This window comes from Bufo gargarizans, chromosome 3 (assembly GCF_014858855.1).
Source record: "Bufo gargarizans isolate SCDJY-AF-19 chromosome 3, ASM1485885v1, whole genome shotgun sequence".
Taxonomy (NCBI): domain Eukaryota; kingdom Metazoa; phylum Chordata; class Amphibia; order Anura; family Bufonidae; genus Bufo; species Bufo gargarizans.
The window spans coordinates 164,276,908-164,299,248 of NC_058082.1; the positions used below are offsets into that span (position 1 = coordinate 164,276,908).

Genomic DNA, 22,341 nt, shown 5'->3' on the forward strand with positions numbered 1-22,341 from the left:
TCATGCTTGCACACTATAGGAAATAGTGTTAGCCTCTCTGGTGGCTGGGACCGTGGGAGCGCACATCGGCTAGTGCTTTTTCCTATATTGTGCAAGCACGACCACCACTGCTGGATTGCAGGGTGGTCTGTAACCATGGAAACGAGCAGTGTATAATGTGATGGAAACCTTAAGCCAGCCAGCAAAGGAGGCAATATGGACAATCACAATACATTTGTAAAAGCCTTGTATTAACTTTCTCTACACGATAAATGCCACTTACTGAAGTGAGACAACCCCTTTGAGAAGGAGCGACGCCAGTGTGAATGGAGCCTATTATCCCTGGGCACCTGGCTTGTATTATAGCTTCCAAAGTGCAGTAAGTACAGCTCATATAGAAATGAACCCTTTCACTGTGAGGGCATATATGATATGCAAAGACCACAACTAGGGCTAGAATGTAGACCTGAGTGCCCACAATCTTAACTTTCAAATTATACCACGATTAGAGGTCTGGCTGAGGATGAAAGTGTAAAACTGGATTCGCACACACAGGGTTTTGTATTTTTTGGAATGTTTCCGTTGCGATTTTAAGTGCTGTGACGGGGTATTACTTTAAAATCTGACACAAATTGCTGAAAAGTGTTAGGCCAAGTTCACGTCACCATTTTGTTTTCTGTTTTTCTGATCTGTCAGAAAAACAGAAATAAATAAAATGGATCCTTTATTTTGAGCATCTGTTGTGTTCATTTTGTATTTTTTTTTAACTTTTTGTCACTTCCATCAGAGATCCGTTATTTTTAGGGTGCTTTCACACTAGCGTTATTCTTTTCCAGTATTGAGTTCCGTCCGAGGGGCTCAATACCGGGGAAAAACAGAGTTTTATCCTATGCATTCTGAATGGAGAGCAATCCGTTCAGTATGCATCAGGATGTCTTCAGTTCAGTCACTCTTACTGTATTTGGTCCGGAGAAAATACCGCACCAAGTGTTCCGGAAAAACGGATCCGGTGTCCGTCTGCACATGCACAGACCTTTTAAAAAATGTGAAAATAAATAAATACCGGATCCGTTTTTCCGGATGACATCAGAGAGACGGATCCAGTATTGCATAGCATTTGTGAGATGGATCCACATCCGGATCCGTCTACAAATGCTATCCGTTTGCATATGGATTTCCGGATCCGGCAGGCAGTTCTGGCGACGGAACTGCCTGCCAGAATCCAACAACAGAAGTGTGAAAGTACCCTAGACAGGAGAAAAAGTCCTTTTTCTTCTGTCCAAAATAAAAGTGACACAAACTGATCATAACTGACGCTCCGAAAAAAGAAGCATCAGTTATTTTTAGTGCAAACTGATGCTAACTGAGAATAAGGCTTCGTTCACATCACCGTTCAGCCTTTCCGTTCAAACGGAGCAGGAGAACGGAAAGGATGGAAAAGGCACATAACTGACGGCAAACTGAGTCAAACAGAGCCCTTAGGACCCCATAGACTATAATGGGGTCTGTTATGTTTCCGCTCAGAAGATGATTTTTAAGCGGAGACAAAAGTTGTGCATGCAGCATTTTTATCTCCGCTTAAAAAACATCTTCTGAGCGGAAACATAACTGCCCCCATTATAGTCTATGGGGTTCTAAGGGCTCAGTTTGGCGTCAGTTATGTGCCCTTTCCGTTCTCCTACTCTTAAACGGAGCAGGACAACGGAAAGGCTGAACGGTGATGTGAACGAAGCCTAACCGATGCTGAAAATAAAGGATCCATTTAAAAAAAAAATAATAATTTCCGTTCTTCTGATGGACCAGAAGAACGGAAAACAAAACGCGATGTGAACCCAGCATTACAAGCCTTTGAAAATGGTGGAAAAAAAATGGGTGTAATGAAGACCTAAGGGAAAGGGGAAGCTACAAGTGACAGCGGGAAGAAAGATCACAGCCTGCCAATGTGACCCCTGACAGAAGGGGACATGGGGAAGACGCGGTGACTTCAGGGTGAAACTACACAGGACTTGTCGGTTACCATGGAGATGGATAGGAGCTAGAAAAAGAAAATGGCTATTTACAAAGATTTATTTTGTATTTTAGATGCACTGGGACGCTAAAAAAATGGTTGTGGTGACATAATGACATAGACCAGTTTCTGGTGTGAAGGACGATGGCTGTGCCCTTGTCACGCCCCCTTTTAAGAAACCGGCAAGGGCAGTGTAAAATTGTCAGTTGCGACTGAAAAAGACGGGTAATGATAAGTCGTCCCCCCCCCCCCCCCCCCCCCCCTTTGGCATTATCCGGTGGGCCTCAGATGTTGTTACCGGAATACCCTTTAAGTCGCTCAGACATGATTAGTCCCCCCCCCTTTGGCATTATCCGGTGGGCCTCAGATGTTGTTACCGGAATACCCTTTAAGTCGCTGAGGCATGGCTTGGGACATGATTAGTTTTTATTTCTGTGTCGCTTATTTGAGGGTTTTTTTCAGCTTGATTGAAAACTTGTATAGCTAACGTGATTGTGTAAATACTTTACACGCGTTGATCAGTGTCATGGCCGTCTAGAGCAGATGGATTAGTCTTTTTGTTTTCTTTAACCTCGGATTATCAGGAGAAGTCATATGCTGTGTTTTAATTTTAGGCCACAATGTAATGGATTTCCTGTTTCCTCTGCTATGGGCCGGTCCCTGCTCTCCTGATTTCAGGAGCGACCTCGCTGGGAGAGAGTGGCTGCCGGAGACAAGTTTATCCTCTGGCCTTTTTGAATAGGTGGAAAAAACAAAGCCTCGCCAGAGCAATCTTCCCAGGGCCCTCTTTCGCTGAAGAAGTCTGATGATCATGGGATACTTGGGTGGGGCTGCGACAAGTCTTTTATCTTTAGACAAGCGTATAATTTACCTCCAGCTTGTCGCTAGCAAATGGGAGCGAGGTCAACTGTCTACAAGTTCGCCAACACAAGGGAGAAAAAAGCTTGGCTTCTGACTTGTCTTTAATGTTCATGAAGGTCCATAAAAACCCACCATTTATAACCATATCCATAGGATGGTGTAGGGCTGCACGTGAAGATGCGGCTGAAAGGGTATGCAGTCAATTTCAGTTTTGTGAGGACATGACTGTGAAAATAACCCTATAGAATGTATCACTCATTGAGCCTTAGATGTAAAACAGTAGAAGAAAATGCATAAAATCAGCCAATATGCAATTAGCCCCCAAGTACAGATGTAACAGTCACTCACTTGACACTCATATTGCATAAAAATAGCAAAAAGGGCATCTGTCAGCAGATTTGTCCCTATGACACTGGCTGACCTGTTACATGTCCACTTGGCAGCTGAAGGCATCTGTGTTGGTCTCGTGGTGATGTTTTAATATATGCAAATGAGCCTCTAGGAGCAACGGGGGCGTTGCAGTTACACCTAGAGGGCTCTGCTCTCTCTGCAACTGCCGCGCCCTCTGCACTTTTATTGACTTCAGGATAAGTTGCATATTGCATATTAGAGCTTCATTTTTCTCAGCAATTCAGGCACATATGAACATGGGACCAACACAGATGTCTTCAGCTGCCAAGCGCACATGTAACAGCTCTGCCAGTGTCGTAGATAAAAATCTGCTGACAGATGCCCTTTAACTTTAAATTTCCTGAAGTGCTTGAAAACACATGGCATTTTGATGCCTACATGTTCAGCGTGCTAATAAAACCGTGTGAACATACCCGAAGTGCCAAGTGCCAACTCCTATATATCACCTCCTTATGGAAGTCCAATAGGTAAAGGGCCTATGTCAACGTGATCAACCTTATTAAAGCAGGCTTATTGCATAGAGTTGATCATGCTGATTAAAATATATATATTTTTTCTCTGTAGCTTTCAGGGTTGCTGAGTTATGTGGACCTTTACCTTTATTGAAATCAAGCAGTTGGAGCACCAAGGGGCAGGCTGTAGGGCTTCAAGCACATCTACAGCTACACCCCTAGAGCTCACTACACCCCCTCTTGCCCTTTGACTAGCAGTGCTAGACATCACATCTAGCATGGTATTCTGGCGCCTGCGCTGTTGTGCAAAAACTTGGACTCTATACTCTCCACCTGCTGCTGCTTGCTGAGCAGACTCACAGTGCGCACGCGCCAACAACATCATTGCATCCGGAATTAGAAGCACCCAGATGGAAATACAGTCTATCTGAAAGGGGCCTGAGGCCTTATTCACACAGTCGGTGTTCAGTCAGGGATTGTGAGCCAAAACCAGGTGCGGCTCTAAACACAGAACAGGTGCAGATCTTTCTCTTACACCTTATGTCTGTGAAGCCTCCAGTCCTGGTTTTGGCTCACAATCACTGATGGAAACCATTGACCAAAACACTGCCGTGTGAAAGCCTTACTGATGATGAAGTCTATGTATAGAGAAGTAACATAGGATGTATTCACGACTGAGGAACAAGAAATCTAAATTCCAAGTTTGTGGTCTGTTGATGTACAACATACTTGTGGGCTATGCAGTTATCTATGGAATGTCTTTGGTAAAGGGAGGTAGATTCAAGTGAGATAAGTTTTATAGAAAAATGTGTAATTGAGGTAATGATCTGAATCTCTTAAAGAGATTGTCCAACTTAAATGAAAAACGAATGACCGACAGGAAATGGTGTAAAAAACCTCACCTTTTGGAAGTCCAGCACTGCAGCTCTTGTCTCCATCATTTCTGGTCCTTTCTGGACCACAATATGTCCATGGACACGTGACCACCTCAGCTAGTCATTGGCGCCTCGTGTGCCCAATCAGCATGTAACTGCAAAAGCTCAGACCTTTATGGCATGCTGTGTGGATGCTCCATCAATGTGGAAGCTGGAAATGATCTCCTAAGTGCCCAGTAGTGATCAGGTGTCCTATATGTGAATATTATATGTCATTGTTTCTTATAACCGAACAAGTGGATGGTTTTCTGGATATACATCTATTCTACTTCCTGTCCTGGTTCTATAACTTCATTTTTATTTGAACTTTTAGCATGGAAACATTTTCTCAATCAGACCATCACTCTGGTAAGAGAGACCCCCTGAAGCATCAGACATTTCACTGATCACTGCAATGCTCTTCTGTGGACCTCTTTATCTAGGCCTACAAGGAGAACAATAAAGCTGATATACTGTCATCCCAATCCTACACATACTATTATCATGAGGACTACCCTCACAGATAACCACTTCCCCTCACAGCAGCAATCAACTGACAATGGATCACCAGGCTACAGCAGGAAAATATTCTTTAATTCATTTTCAGTGGTATAGTACTGCCGAAATGAAAAACCAATAATTCTAAAAACAAATTTTGGTTTCTATGAATATGGAGTAAAAAAAATTACCCCTTTCTGATGGAAGTGTCCCTTAAAGGGACACTGACAGGCCTTCTGAGGATAATTAGCTCTTTATATGCCCCCCTAGGTCTTATAATAAGTTCCCAATTCATATAAGTATTATCTCTGTGCGCATTGTTAACAGGAAAATACCGCCCAGCGAAGTGAATACTAATGAGATGGGCGTGTCTAAGGATCCGGCAGTTGGGGCGCGGGCTGGGCACAAATGCGGCACAAAGAACGCCCCTTGGGCAGAAAGGAGAGGTGATTATAAAGATGATTTTTCACGTTTAACAATGCGCACAGGGATAATACTTATATGAATTGGGAACTTATTATAAGACCTAGGGGGGGCATATAAAGAGCTAATTATCCTCAGAAGGCCTGTCAGTGTCCCTTTAAAGGATACGGTCAAACGGGCTAAAATCCATGCTGAATGTGTGGCAAAATCTGCGTGTGTTACATTTAGGGATCTGCGATACTGTTAGTTCAGGTCATAAGTCTGGGGCATTCAAAAAGGCACCCCTATTAGGGCTCTTTCACACAGGCGTTCCGGATTTGCTCCGGGGGCGTTGTGGGAAACCCGCACGAGTAGGTACGCAATTGCAGTCATTTTTTACTGCGATTGGGTTCCGATGTTCATTTTTTTCCGCGCGACTGCAATGCGTTTTGCACACGCGTGATAAAAAACTGAATGTGGTACCCAAACCCGGACTTCTTCACTGAAGTTTGAGTTAGGTGTTCTATTCATTTTATTATTTTCCCTTATAACATGGTTATAAGGGAAAATAATAGCATTCTTAATACAGAATGCTTAGTAAAAGGTGGCTTGAGGGGTTAAAAAAATAATAATTAACTCGCCTCATCCTCTTGTTTGCGCAGACGGCATCGTCTTCTTTCTTCTGCTTTCAGGACCTGCAAAAGGACCTTTGATGAGGTAATTGCGCTCACCACGCGGTGAGCGCGGTGACGTCAGTGCAGGTCCTGCTGAATGAAGATAGAAGATTTCTGATAAGTACCAGGACCGGGCAGTGCTTACTGCAGATCCATCCTTCAGGAAGCAGCCCAATCAAACACTTTATGGAAATGATACTGAATACATGTACAAGGAAAATAAATCTGTAAAGGGAATGTGTGTCAATGCGCTGACTTCCCTGTGGTCTCTGGTCTTGCTTATTGATGGGCTTACTTGGTATCACATATGTAGCTCATAAACTATAGCGTACTACAGACCCTAATAGGATTGTAATGACGTCACTTACACCATAAAGTTAAAAAAAAAATGTATACAGGTGAGCGGTGACATGGTTGGCCCTCAGCGGTAGTCATGCTGGCTCTAGCGGTATCCAGTGCGTGCACAGTGGAGGGGGGTGGCCTGGCCCGGGTCTCAGATGCCGCTGCAAGCTAGGACTGTGTGACTACTCCTGAAACAGGACCGCTCAGATGACTATTCATTATTTGATGGCATGCTTTATTTTTTCCTCTTAGGCCAAAAGTTACTGTTTAGAGAGTGATATCTTTTCAAACCTATGTGTAACCCCAATCTTTTTTCTGCCAGCAGAAAGTGATCTGTTTTTTATTAAAACATTTTAAATTCTCTTTGATGAACATGCTCATGGGGGCGGCCATCTCACCTGAGCTGTTGTTAACAGCATTTAGAGATATGCTTTACAGCAGCCACCATGGTCCATAGACAAAATAGTTTGGAGGGACGTCATTGACTTCTATAGTAGAGTTTTCTATGCATGCTCTGTGACCTGTGCAGAGGTCAGGAGGGAGTAGATAAGCTGTGATATCGCCTATTGTGAATAGTGGATCTTGTCTTATCTATACAGATAACTTTACCGGCAGATAACTGCAGATCTGTACAGGCCAAGAACTGGCACCTATTGTTAGGCTTAGTGACCAGTGCAGGGTTTTGCTTTCTGGCGATATGCAATCACCTTATAAAATAAGAATATCCATTTAAGGCCTCATGACTTTCAATGGGTCCGTTGAAAACTCGGAAGATGGTTTGTCATCCGCGTCCGTGATCCGTGTTTCCTGTCCGTCAAAAAAAATATGACCTGTCCTATTTTTTTGACGGACAACGGTTCGCGGACCCATTCAAGTCAATGGGTCCGTGAAAAAACACGGAGGCACACAAGATTGTCATCCACGTCCGTGATCCGTGTCCGTTTTTTTTCCTATCATTTTCAAGGCAAACTTGACTTTTTTTTTTTTTTACTTTTCTGGTCTGGTGATCCTCCAAAAATCAAGGAAGACACACGGAAGAAAAAACAGACACGAAACAACGGAACCCTTTTTTGCGGACCGTGAAAAAATACTGTCGTGTGCATGAGGCCTAACGCTGGGTTCAGACCTGAGCGTACTTGAACGTACGCTCTGTATGCGCGATTGTACGGGCGTTTGCAATCGCGCATACAGAGACAAGCGAACGCCCATTGTCGCGCGTTCCGGCTGAAGTCTATGTACGGGAACGCGCAACAAGACGCCCCAAAGAAGCTCATGTACTTCTTGGGGCGTCGGGCGTTTTACAGCCCGATCGTACGCGCTGTAAAACACTCAGGTGAGAACCATTCCCATAGGGAATCATTGGTTCTTGCCTGTTGAGCGTTTTACAGCGCGTAGGAACGCGCTGTAAAACGCTCAGGTGAGAACCATTCCCATAGGGAATCATTGGTTATTGCCTATTGAGCGTTTTACAGCACGTAGGAACGCGCTGTAAAACGCTCAGGTCTGAACCCAGCCTAAAGGGCATCTGTCAGCAGTTTTGGATCTATGAAACTGGCTGACCCGTTGTATGTGCACTTGGCAGCTGAAGACATCTGTGTTGGTCCCATGTCCATATGTGCCTGCATTGCTGAGAAAAAATATGTTTTAATGTATGCAAATGAGCCTCTAGGAGCAATGGGCTCAGCTCTCTCTGAAACTGCAGCACCCCATGGCTTCTAGAGGCTCATTTGCATACATTAAAACTTCATCTTTCTCATCAATGCGGGCACATAGGAACATGGGACCAACACAGAAGCCTTCAGCTGCCAAGTGACATGTAACAGGTGGGCCAGTGTCATAGGTACAAATCTGCTGACAGATGCCTTTAATATTTTGTATATTTAGCGTGTTTACATATCTATATGATATATGTATGTATTTAGGATGTGGATCTGTTGATACATTTGCATCCTCATAAATAGGCTACCAGTAGGACATTGGCTTCCTATCTTGTATGCATACAAACATAATATGTATATACACATAATGTAGAAAATGATTTACACCAAACAAATAAAAATAAAATTAGAAACGTTACATTCCAGCGGTCCTTGTGTAATCATTCACAGATGAGTCTGTGTACAAACAAGCCTAGGAAATAGCCCCATTGTCTTCACAAGCCTCAGAGGACTTGGGAATGGAGGCGGAAGGAGGTGTTTTTAGAGAGTTGCTATATTTTAACCTTTGCAGTTCTTTTTCTAATTTTCACTATGATGTTGCTTACTAAATTTTTTTTTTTTGGCCTGGAAAGTAATGCTTCTATGATTTAAAGGGAAAAAAATCACGTACAAATTTGCATCTGAAGACTCATTGCTTGTAGATAATGTACCACAAGGAACAATTGTTGCATGTAAAGGTTCACCAAATTGGTCCGAGATGGTCAGTGTAACATCATCATAGTATTCAGTATATTGGGCAGACTAGATGGACCAAATGGTTCTTATCTGCCGACACAGTCTATGTTTCTATCACGCTTCTCTTACTTATGGCAAGGGGCTTTTCCAGCTTGATTGATGGATTTGCTAAGGCTGTAAGAGCATCTCCCTCTTGAGTTGTCCTGTTTAGTTTTTAAAAGATTCTGTAATTCTGTTTTGGCTGGTATCAAGCTTTTTATGTTTTTCTTTTTAAAGAGTTTTTATCATGATTGATGTGAAAAATTTAAAATCGGGTGACATTATAGTACGTGACATCCTCTTTCTAACAAAGCTAGAACCAGCCCTGTACCTCACATGGATCCAGAGATCTCCCCATTCATTGCTCCAATTGTGCTGCTACATGTATTTCTAGCTGGCAGCTCAGAAGGTGTGTCCTTTCTACTGTGGTTTTTACCCTGATGCAGCTCAGAAGGTGTGTCCTTTCTACTGTGGCTTTTACCCTGATGCAGCTCAGAAGGTGTGTCCTTTCTACTGTGGTTTTTACCCTGATGCAGCTCAGAAGGTGTGTCCTTTCTACTGTGGCTTTTACCCTGATGCAGCTCAGAAGGTGTGTCCTTTCTACTGTGGCTTTTACCCTGATGCAGCTCAGAAGGTGTGTCCTTTCTGCTGTGGCTTTTACCCTGATGCAGCGTAGAAGGCATGTCCTTTCTTGCTGTGGCTTTTACCCTGATGCAGCTCAGAAGGTGTGTCCTTTCTGCTGTGGCTTTTACCCTGATGCAGCTTAGAAGGCATGTCCTTTCTGCTGTGGCTTTTACCCTGATGCAGCTCAGAAGGTGTGTCCTTTTTGCTGTGGCTTTTACCCTAATGCAGCTCAGAAGGTGTGTCCTTTCTTCTGTGGCTTTTACCCTGATGCAGCTCAGAAGGTGTGTCCTTTCTGCTGTGGCTTTTACCCTGATGCAGCTTAGAAGGCATGTCCTTTCTGCTGTGGCTTTTACCCTGATGCAGCTCAGGAGGTGTGTCCTTTCTGCTGTGGCTTTTACCTTGATGCAGCTTAGAAGGCATGTCTTTTCGGCTACAGTTTTCTCCCTGTAACTGTTACAGCTTTTAACTTTAGATATGGCTGGTGGCAGTTGAAGGATGGAACTGAGCATGTGTGACCACCTCAGTAGGGTGGACGAAAAGTAAGGGAAAGAACAAACAGCAGGTGGCGCTATACAGATACAATTTTGTAAATTAAATGCAGTTACTAAAGCATTCAGATCCAGGTGCTGGTTGGAAAACTAGAATATTATTTGTGGGAGAAACCCTTGAGGTGTTCTGTGATTAGCTGGCTGTAAACTTTTTGCTTCACCATCCATATAAATAATGGCGAACTTTAATATCTATGTGTATCTTAACAACTTCAGGGCTCAAGGCCTATACTGGCTTGACTATGACGTGTATTGCGAGGCAGTACAAGGGAAGTAAAGCTGAATTATCGCTGCAGTAACTGTGCGTTTGTAAGGCTGTGCTGTGCATAATGGTAATTACAATTGTAGAAGGAATAAATCTAATATGGCTTAGACAGATCAAATTACCAGTGACTGTTCCAGGCAGGATCAGGAGACGCTGCAGCGCTGCTGCGCATGACGTCCATCATTATTGTTTGTATTACATGTTCATTTATTGGTTTCGGCACAACGTGAATAAGAGCGATTCAGCTTACCTAAACGTATTCATACAGGGATACAATAAGAAGAAGAGAAAACATGAAATTGCCCACTTTATTATCACGTACTTGAGAAGCTCCAAAACGGACATTTTCTCCATTTTAAACCTACTATCACTGCTGCGTAGGAATAGTGTTTAGTGGTACTGCCATTATCCGTGAACTCAGCTGATCATACGCATTAGAGTTCCTGCACACAACTATTTTGGTGTCCGCAAATCACGGATCCTCTAAATATGGATGTAAGGCTACTTTCCCACTGGCGTTTTGGCTTTCCGTTTGTGAGATCCGTTCAGCGCTCTCACAGGCGGTCCAAAACGGATCAGTTTTGCCCTAATGCATTCTGAATGCATCAGTTTGGTTCCGTTCCATCTCCATTCTGTTTTGGAGGCCGACACCAAAACGCTGCCTGCAGCGTTTTGGTGTCCGTCTGACGAAACTGAGCCAAACTGATCCGTCCTGACACACAATGTAAGTCAATGGGGGACGGATCCGTTTTCACTGACACAATCTGGCACAATAGAGAACGGATCCGTCCTCCATTGACTTGACTTTCAATGGTGTTCAAGACGTCTTGGCTATGTTAACGATAATACAAACGGATGCATTCTGAACGGATGCAGATCCGCACCAAACACAAGTGTAAAAGTAGCCTAATCCGTGTGGAACCTGCAATTTTCCCAGGATCCGCTGTAAAAATGCCTATTCTTGTTCGCAAAGGGACAAAAATAGGACAGGTTCTATAATTTGCAACCAGGCCGCATGGATGCTTTTTTTTTGCGGACCCATAGAAATGAATGGGTCCATGTGTGATTTGCAAAAAATGCTGATTGGACACAGACCAAAAATTCGGTCATGTGCATGAAGTTGGTGTAAGCCACACTAGCATTGGACTGACGACTATTCCTTCCGCCTCCCCATACACCTACTTGGCCGAGCATGCATGAAGAATAAACCACTGCCAGACACCTTTGGCAGCATCTTATCTACATGTGAATAAAAGATTGGGCATGCTACAGGGCAACAGCCTGATCCTTCTCACCACGGACAGCAGATATCGCGTCACGCCTCTGCACATTAGATCACTCGGATAATGGTGGGTTCAGCCAACATTCACCTACTGTGTATTGGCTACCCATAGACCTATTAAAAAGGTTGTCCCATCTCGCCATTTCCACAACTGGATGCGACTAGGTGGCTGGGATGTTTTGGTTAAGTCCTATTGTAGTGAATAAGAACTCTGCAAACAGCATAGCTGATGGAGCTGTGCTGCCTCCATAATTCCTCATGCACACTGTCAGTGTTCGGTCAGTGATTTCGAGCCATAACCAGGTGCAGATCTTTCCGTTGTACCTTATGTCTGTGGAGTAGTATTGAGCGAACTTGTGTTTTGGGTTCGGGTTATTGAAGTATCCCGTTATGGATTCTGAATTCCGTTATGGTCCGTGGTAGCGGAATCCGTAACGGGATACTTCGATAACCCGAACTTTAGACGCCGAACTTAAAGGGCTTCTGTCACCCCACTAAAGTGATTATTTTTTTTTTGGGCTAGTGAAATTAGTTATATTGCGATATATCACAATATAATTGTGTTACTTACTTTGATCCAGCAGTTTCTGCAAAAAAAGAAGTTTTATCATATGTAAATTCGGTCTCTAACAGCAAGTAGGGCGGCTACTTGCTGGTAGCTGCTGCAGAAATCCGCCCCCTCGTCGTGTTGATTGACAGGGCCAGCCGGGATCTCCTCCTCCGGCCAGCCCTGTCGGCATTTCAAAAATCGCGCGCCTGTGTTGATTCGGCGCAGGCGCTCTGAGATGAGGAGGCTCGTCTCCTCAGCACTCCCTCAGTGCGCCTGCGCCGATGACGTCTTCTATTTCGGTGATGTCATCGGCGCAGGCGCACTGAAGGAGTTCTGAGGAGACGAGCCTCCTCATCTCAGAGCGCCTGCGCCGAATCAACACAGGCGCGCGATTTTTGAAATGCCGACAGGGCTGGCCGGAGGAGGATATCCCGGCTGGCCCTGTCAATCAACACTACGAGGGGGCGGATTTCTGCAGCAGCTACCAGCAAGTAGCCGCCCTACTTGCTGGTAGAGACCGAATTTACATATTATAAAACTTCGTTTTTTGCAGAAACTGCTGGATCAAAGTAAGTAACACAATTATATTGTCATATATCGCAATATAACTAATTTCACTAGCCCAAAAAAAAAAAATCACTTTAGTGGGGTGACAGAAGCCCTTTAAAACACAAGTTCGCTCAACACTACTGTGGAGGTTCCAATCCTGGTTTTCGCTCACAATAACTGATTGAAATCGCTGACCAAAACACTGACTTTTGTGCATTCCACGTAACGGATGCGGACCCATTCACTTGAATGGGTCCGCAATCACGGAGATGCGGAACGGAAGCACGGATCGGAACCCCGTGGAAGCACTACGGAGAGCTTTCGTGGTGTTTCTGTCCGTGCCTCCGCACTGCAAAAAAATAGAACTTGTTCTATTGTTTTGCGGTGCGGACGGATCACCGACCCATTCAAGTTGAATGGGTCTCGATCCGTCCCGGCCGCCGCACGGACGTTGCCTGTGCATTGGGGACCGCAACGTTCGTGTGTGCAAGAGGCCTAATTCTGGGAGTCGCAGAAGCTGCTACACTGTGTGTAACATCAGTTCACTACAATGGCAGTTACAGCAGCAGTAGCTTTTGCTGCTGTTTTTCTGCAACTTTGCGGGTTATAGGGGCTTTTTTCCACACTTTGTGTTTCCAGCATTTTTTGTGCCTGCGTTTTTGAAGCATTTTTTGCTGTAAAAATTCCATCTCCCGATGTGAGCTGATGGTCTATGGGAAATATGAAATGCAGGACATTTTGTTTTTTGTTTTGCTACTAGCCTGTTTGATAATTAGGAGGCTTTTTTGTCTTTCTTGCCTCAGTTCAGGAATGCAGCTTGCTGTAGCTCTTGCTGTTTTTTGCAGGTGTTATGACAACATCTTTCTGACTTTTCGATTAGGCTTTGCTGGACAGGGGCATTGTCTAAGGGGCGCCGTTATATGCCAAAATAGCGGCACAATTCTAGTGTAAAATTCTGTTTCAATGTAAAGCTGGTCCTACACATTATACTTTTGAGAACGGCAAGTTCAGCTGACAGTGTAATGTATATGGTGAGCTTCCAACTTTCCCCTGGCAGATGTCAGAGGAGACGGGGATGGGGCAAAATGAATATTTTTGCCCTATCCTTTTGTTCTCCAGTGAGATAAGTGCCTGACAGCGGCTTTCGTTGCTATCTCCATAGCGTACAGAGACCTGTTAACCCAAGGCGAGCGTGTATGTATATGGGGAAGCTGGGAGGGAGAGGGGGATATTAAGGCCAACCAATAGTTGGTATAGAGTGAGACCAAAGTGTCTGTCCCTGCACCACATTTATCACCCAGCCTGAGCCCCTGTGATAAACCTGGTGCCGGTCTAGGGTTAGTAAATCTGGGCTCCTGTGTGCAAAAAACACAAGTGGTCAAACAATCCGCTAGAGCTTACTCTAGAATTTTTTATTTATTTTTTGTCGGAAAAAATGGAAGCGACATATTCATGTAACGACCCTGATAGGATCAGTGATATAAACCAACTTTCATACCCAAGGTATCTATTGCTGAAGCTCATTCCAGCTATTTCTACCGCCACCCCTATGCATCCGGGAGCTGAAATCAAGCAGCATCCTTCAGTGGAGGTCCAGCCTTCGATACGTTTAGAACACATTTTCTTTGGTGTAAATTTCTGTCTGCTGATTTGATACATATGTCGGCTTAGTACATTGGCAGCCTCCAGGTTGTCTCTCCCTCTCCTCTTTCCTTTCCCTTGTTTGGTCTGAACTGTTTCTAGAGGGAAAAAATGAGAACTAAAATGGCTAAATACATTGAGCACTTTCCTGCCATATCCAGTTGTATCGTGCCATCGCTTTAACCCTTTGCACCGCAGTATCCCTATAGACATTGCCTGATATACTTGTTGTTTAGTCTGTGCAGATCCATCAGCAAACGCGAGTGTGAAAGCAGCCCAAGTTGGCAAAGTATACAGGGGGTACATAACATTATGAGAAGAGGCATCGGCCAAACCCGTACACAAGGGGCTTGTGTCTCCTGCAAACCTTGCCCCCCCCCCAGTGTCGGGCCAGCTGGCTCCTGTTATCCAGGACTGTGCCTGAAAGTAACTCATTTTGTCTGTAGCCTGGCTACTGCAGAAGGGGCACTTTTCAGGGCTGAGGTGGAAGAGGGGCGGGAATTTATAGGTGGATTTGGGAATCTGCAATCTGAGCCTAGCAGCAGGGATATGTGTGTGTATATATGTGCTGGAGCTGGGGAGGGAGTGCTGGGCCCTGCAGGGAGCTTGCACAGATGTGCTCCAGCTTAGCCAGAGTCCCACCTCCCCCCCTGCCCCCATTCCTGGTAGCATGAGGGGTATCCCACTGCAAACTATCCAGAAACAGAGAAGTAGAAGCAAATATTTTCCTCAAGCCATCTACGTTGGTTAGTGGGGGAAAGAAAATCTGGCCTTGTAGATTGTATGTGGGCGATGTGGTGAGCACGAGAGTTTGTAATTTCAAAAACAGATTCCAGCCCTAAATTCACCTCCTGCGCAGAAGGATCATGGTCTTCAGTGCCCAGAACCTCATGTCCCTCACTGCCCCCTAGAGGCTGGACAGGACGGAACCACTGTCTGTATGGGTGACTGCCTACGTGTTACAGTCAATGATATATACATTCACCGTGCTATAGGGCACATGGCTTTGGGATGCTGCTATAACTTAGGTGTCCTAAGGGGATATTAGGCAAGACAGAAACCTCCAGACACAGTACAGGAGTATGGCTATGTATAGAAGAGATTTGCAGCTTAGGAGCATTGCAGACATAAGTGCAAATACAATAAGCTGTCTGTGACCAGCATTACAGGTCACGCTACAGTTCCTGATTGCTGCTGGGTAGATGGCGCCATAGAGCTCTGGTTGGTCGCGCAGAAACTTGGCTCTACAAATTCATTTGTACATCTGAGATATAAAACAGGTGGATCTCCTGACGTATGACACTGTAGCAATACAATGGCATATGTCATCCGTACTTCCATGTTAAAAAAGAAAGTATACCGCGCAGTATACTTTATTTGCAGGAGGCCTCTGTATGGAATAGAGCAGCAGACTGAAAACGTATACCAGACTGATGGAGGCCAAAAAGTTATTGGACCCCCTTTGGGGCCAAGTTTTCAAGTTACTCATTCTCTGTGGGAGACAGCAGAGTACAGCACTCTGCTATTTCTGGCAGTGCCATACAGAATGAATGGAGCGGCATGGTGTATGCTTGATCTACCGCTTCATCAGATCAGGTGGAAAATGAACCCTGTTCTCTGGATCAGTGGAGGTCAAACCCTTAAGATCAGTTAGCTATCCTCTATACTGTGGATAGGGGATAACTTCTAAACTTGGCACAACCCCTTTACTACAATCGTAGCTTCCCTTAAAGCCTTCAGCAGAGGGGTGCTGCCGACGCTGTGTGACTTCAGCCTCCATATTGAACCCGCAAAGGATGAAACGGCTTCCTTGTATGCTTTTTTGAGGCTGCAGCAATAAAAAGAAAATAACATATTTTAGGGTTTTCTCAGAGTTAAATGTTGAAGACCTATCCTCTGGATAGGTCATCAAGATGCGATCGGTGGAAGTTCAACTTCAGGCACCCCTGGCAATATGTTTGAAGAGGCTGCAGTGCTCAGTTAAGCATCAGAGATTCTTCCCAGGCCATTGCCATCCAGTGAAATGGAGCTGAGCTGCCATACCAAGCACCGCCACTATACAGTGTATGGCGCCAAGATTGGTATATTGTGAAGAGGCTACAATGCTGTGACCCCATCAAACAGCTGATCGGTGGGGGTGCCAGCAATCTAACCCTCACTGATCAGATATTGATGACCTGTACTTAGGATAGGTTATCAGTATTTATAACTCAGAAAAACTCCTTTAAAGGTTATTTATGAGAGATTTTCTGCAGAAACAGAAGTCAAGGCAACCTAGGATTGAGCCAGCGTGTGGGAAGCAGATTGTGAAAAACAGCAAAAGACTGAGTGTACGGATTTCTGGGATTCAGTAAATTAGATTTCAGGGTTTTTAAGGCTGGGAGTAGCCCTGCTTGTTAGAAAACAGAGAGGCTAAAACGCATTAAAAGAAAACCAAAATAATTGCAGAAAGGAAGTGCGTGGATTAGTGTGGATCAGCAAGTCAGTGGCTGTCATTGTCCTGCCCCTATAAATGACAGGAGTAGAATATTGTACGGCTTATGCACAATATGTTCTGCTGCCACCTGCCTGAAGGTGGCTGACCATCGTTCGTGATACTTGCCTCCTGCACAATAGGCATACTGGTCCAAAGCTAAATAATTGTATTATTATTTTTCTTCATCTACCTAAACATTAGATACACATGCCTGACAATGCTTTCTAAGGGTTACGTCTACACGTAGCTGATAAACCGCGGATTTGTAGTTGTGGATTTGCGTGCAGTAAATCCAGCATTTTACAGTAGTGACAAAGTGGATAAAAGTTTAGGAAATTTGGTGCATGCTGAAAAAAAAAATCTGCTGACTTCCTGCTTTGTAATGCACAGGGTGAAATCCGCAGCAAAATCCATGACCAATGCGCATGGAGATTCTAATGCAGATATCCCAGAGGCCGCTTTCAGGCGAGTGTATTTGCAATGTGTAAATAGGCTGGATGTTCTGTCCCGGAATCCGCTGCTAATGTTAATGAATGGAGCTATTCACATGGGCGTATAATTTCCGTCAGCATTTGAAATCCGCAGCATGTCCCAAATTTCCATGTTTCCAAATGCGCACATTACAGTCTGTGCAGTGTATAAAGAAGGAAAAAAGAAATCCGCATGGAAATCCTGATGGTATATCATCAGGAATCCTGAGCCAGAATACTGACCGATTCTCAATATGCTCGTCTGAAAGTGGCCTAAAGGTCCAGCAGAAAGTGTTACACGTGGACTAGCGATAGGTATTGCCACAGATTTTACCATACTCGCTGCAGAGGGCGAAATCTTCTGCATAAATTCCCATGCTGCCGATTTTCAAATCCACACCACAGATCGATTTCTGCCGCTGCGGAAATGGTAAAATGGCATGCACGCTGCTGACATTGTGACCCTATGGCCTAATAATCTGTAAAACTGGCTATACACATTAGTCTTTTGTCGGCCGAACTTGCTGAGAATGGCGGGTTCAGCCAACAGACTAATATTTGTGGGGAGCTCCCGATTCTCCTCCTACAGCGGAGACCAGGATCGGGTCGGACATGTCTGGCAGCAGCTTTCTCTGGTTGGGCAAACGTGTAAACTGCGCTTTGAACTTTGGCAGTCTGTTCCGGCGGAGGAACAGACTGCCAGAGTTCACCGTATCCGGCATAGCTGGATACCACCTTGCACCGCCGGATCCCCATTAACTGTAAAAGGATCCCGCTGCTTTCCAGCATATATGCTGGCTTTTGTCGGGACAAAAAAATGTTGCATGCAGCATTTTTTTGTCCGGCATGTATGCCGGATTACAGTGCTGGAGGTCACTGCGCAGATATGACGGCCTAAGACGTCCTGTTCTGTACAGGTAACTTCTCAGTAGCTATTGAATAATTATCACAAGTAGGATTACAATGACAGATATCACCTCTGTATAGATAATACACAATCCATTATTTACAATATGTGATATCACAGCTTATCTACTCCCTTCCCATCTCTGCATAGTTCACAGCACAACTCTCCCATAGAAGTCAATAGGGCCTCCTCCAGTCCTTTGTGTCTGTGTGGCTGCTGTCAAAGAGCAGGATGTTTTGACATATTTTAGGCCCAGTGGTCAGAATGAAAACTTTTATTTTTTATTTTTTTCACTATGGTGCTGGTCATTAAGGGTATATATACCCTATATGGTATCCGAGGTGATTGAAAATCTGAGGATGAAGGGTGGGTGTAATTGGGTTGCAAAGAATATTTTCCACTTATTTGGGGCAAACGTTTGTACTAGTTGTATGTGGTCATTGACCACTCTGTGCTTTCAGTTTTAGCAGGTTATTAAGCCAAACGTGGTCACATTCTGTACGGTGTGAAGAATTTCCAAGCTAAATTTCCATCTCTGTTGCCATCTCAAATAAAGTTTCACTGACCCACTTAGCAATCGCTATAAATAGTGTTGGAAATTGCTAAAAAGGTTGGAAGTTGCTCTCATTCCTAATTTTTCCCCAATTCTGGTTAGCAGCCAGAACTCTTTAACACCCCATTGTGTGGAAATGTGACGGGCTGCACCATAGGAGAGCTCACTCCTCAGTTTGGCACCTGCCCTAAAGTGCAATAATAACTTTATAGGAATGTTGTGACATTGGCACATTTATACCGTGAGTGTGTTGTGTGCATGCATAGTGGCAGGATCAGTTGTTCTCATCTGTACACTATGTTCTCGAACCCAATAATGACATTATCTGCCCCCAGTCGTGATATTAATTAGAATATACACTGGTTTCTGTCTAATGCTCATACTAATGTCACTGCCATTACAAAGGTGGTCTGTTTCCTCTAGTGTAATATCCAAGCCTCTGTTGCACATCTAAAAGGTTCTCCGCAATGCTTCACCTCACTACAGTACATCTACAGTCTCTGTCCACCAACCTCCTATGGTCATATACATGAGAGAGCTGTTGGTAGACCTCCCTATACACATGTACCCTTGGCACCACCAGACGCCTCTGGCAGTGGCTTATCTTCTCAAGAATATTATCACTCCCAACATCTGCTGGTGGGGGAGAGTCAGGAGGCTCCCATACACATTAGATGGTCCTCCGATCCTACCAAAATTGGTAGGTTTAGAAGACATTTCTCTTATGTATGGTCCACAGTGAATGGAGTCTCTGCGTTACTTTATTATGGAGACATTCTTACCTAGAAGCAATGCCTCTGTAATACGCCAACATTTTATTCTCTATGAAATCAGTGGTCTATAGAAGAGCATTATGGCTCAGTGGACTTTTGTTGGTGCATATTCTGAATCGGAGCTTGGACGGAGCTTTTAAAGTGGCTTTCCTAGAGTAACACAGACTGGCAAGACTAGCTGACCTGCAGCGGAGATCATACACACCTGGTCCCCACCGTTGAGTTTGGTGTCTAACCCTCTTCTTCTTCCTGCCGCGCTAAGATAAACTTTTGTCGATACGGGGGACACGTGCCATGTGCATGAGCCCTTACCCTGCAATGGTTTGCCTTCAGACAAACCTAGATGTATAAAAAGATACATGCTGAATTATAGCCTGTAGAAACCTCATTGTGGTGATCACCCAAGCTTACATTGAAAAGTGGTCTTCTGGGGAGTGTTCTTCACAAAGAATATGGTCAGTGTACACAATATAAGATGGAACTGAAAATCTATCACTGGAATTCAGTTCTGAATATGAGGCAGTATTGTGGAAAGGTTTCACTTTACCTCAGGAGCTTCTAAAAGTGGATCTAGTCCAGATATGGTATACGCATTCTGTTCTGATGATAGGATGCTTGGCACCCTCATTTTCATCCTGTGAACCCATGTATGTGTCAGTGTGGGAACCTTTCCTATCCGCTTTAGAGGCAGTGGTGATGGAGCTGATAACCTTGGGCGGTAGCTCCGGCCAGGAAACTCCCTCTTCAGCCTTAATAACATCCCTCATCCGAGGCGAGGCACAAACTAAACCACGCTTTTCTAAATGTGGAGCAGGGCTTGGGGCGTGTGAGCTGAGGATGAGCTGGACCTTCTGTAATCTTTACCAGGGAGAAGAATCCTCTCCTGCTTCTGGGACGTGTGGGGCGCATACGGTCCACCGTCCATTCATAGTTTAGTGGAGCGCTTATGATTATCACATGCTCTTTATTACAGACCTTTAGCCGTAGCTTCATTCTAAGAGAAATGAGAGGGTTTACATGCTGGGATTTTATGTATTTAGGACTTGATATTCGCTGCGTGTATATGACCTACGCTGATCATCTACAATTACTTTAGTCACAGCTATTTTGATGCTGAAAATTTGTGAAAAACCATACTGTGGGGTGTTCATTGTGTGCCAAGCCTATTCTATAAAAAAACTTAACTCTAAATGTTCTCATTCTTAGGCTACTTTCACACTTGAGTTTTTGCCTGATCCGGCAGGGTTCAGCAAAAACCTCTTCCGTTACTGATAATACAACCATCTGCATCCATTATGAACGGTATTAACCTACAAAAGGCCACCTGTCAACCAGACAGCTACGATTACCACTCATAAAACATCTAAGGTAAACCAAAACGAACAAGTGGAAATGATGTATAAAAGTATAAATTTATTATAAAGTATAAAGGATGGAACAACTACAGATAATGCAAGGATACGGAGAAGCGCAGGGTCACAGACACCACAAAACACCAATGTATCTCTGTGTTATAACCCACAGATACATTGGTGTTTTGTGGTGTCTGTGACCCTGCGCTTCTCCGTATCCTTGCATTATCTGTATTTGTTCCATCCTTTATACTTTATAATAAATTTATACTTTTATACATCATTTCCACTTGTTCGTTTTGGTTTTCCATTATGAACGGATCTGGTTGTATTATCTTTAACATAGCCAAGACGGATCCGTCATGAACGCCATTGAAAGTCTATTGTGTCTAAAAGAAAACCGCGTATAGGAACGCAACCAAACGGAACGGAATGCATTTTGGAGCATTGTTCAGTTACTTTTTGTCCCCATTGACAATGAATGGGGACAAAAAGGAAGCATTTTTCTCAATACCGGAAAAGAGAAATGCTAGTGTCAGAGTAGCCTTAATGTAGGGGTACGGCCACAAGGCGACATGCCGCGTGACACACAGCTGTTGCTTGTGTACACAGTTGAGTTGCGTACCGTACGTGGTTTACATTAAAGTCAGTAGAGTAAGGGTTCGATTAGACAGTGATCTTGGTTGTGTGACGGGTGTCGCTGACAGGTATCACAGTGTAGCAGGGCAGCCATAGAAATAAATGGGGTCGCAGCACAACTTGCACATATTTCCCGGGACTGGGACCCCAGAATCACAAAAAAATCCAAACCTGCTGGATGTTTTGTGATTTCTGAGGTCACGTTGGCGGCACATGTGCTGGTTGCACATGCAACGCTCTTCATTTCTATGGCTGCCCTATTACATTGCGATACTTGGGCGCGACACCTTTCAGGATCGCAGTGTAGCCAAAACCTTGAAGTCATGCGCAAACTTGTATTCCATTCATTTATATTCCTGCTCCTTCTGGACTTTGAAGTCAGGTAGGTGGTCCTATCAGTGACTGACAGCTATCTCTGTATACACAGTCATAGGAGGGCAGGCTGTCAGTCACTGATAGGACCGACTCCAAGCCTAGAACGAGCAGAAATTGAAATGAATAAAATGCAAGTTATACTGAATCTTTTCCCATAAAACTATATATCAGTCTGCTCAGCTCCTCCTGATCTAGAACGTATTGCATTCCCAGTAGGACAGGTTCACTTGAACTGTAAACCTGGTGACATGTAGAAGTGTACAGACGCGTTAAAATGCATGAAAGGTTTTACGTGCTCCTTGTTGGGCACAGCCATCTACTAAGAAACCAACGTCATCATTTTACATACAGACTTCTGGAGCGT

The 22,341-nt window shown here is 44.3% G+C and overlaps 1 protein-coding gene across 4 annotated transcripts in view; it reads left to right on the forward strand.

Moving 5' to 3' along the window:
- FMNL3 (formin like 3) overlaps positions 1 to 22,341 on the forward strand; it is a 111,380-nt gene that overhangs the window by 46,702 nt on the left and 42,337 nt on the right. The gene's annotated exons all lie outside the window — the stretch shown is intronic.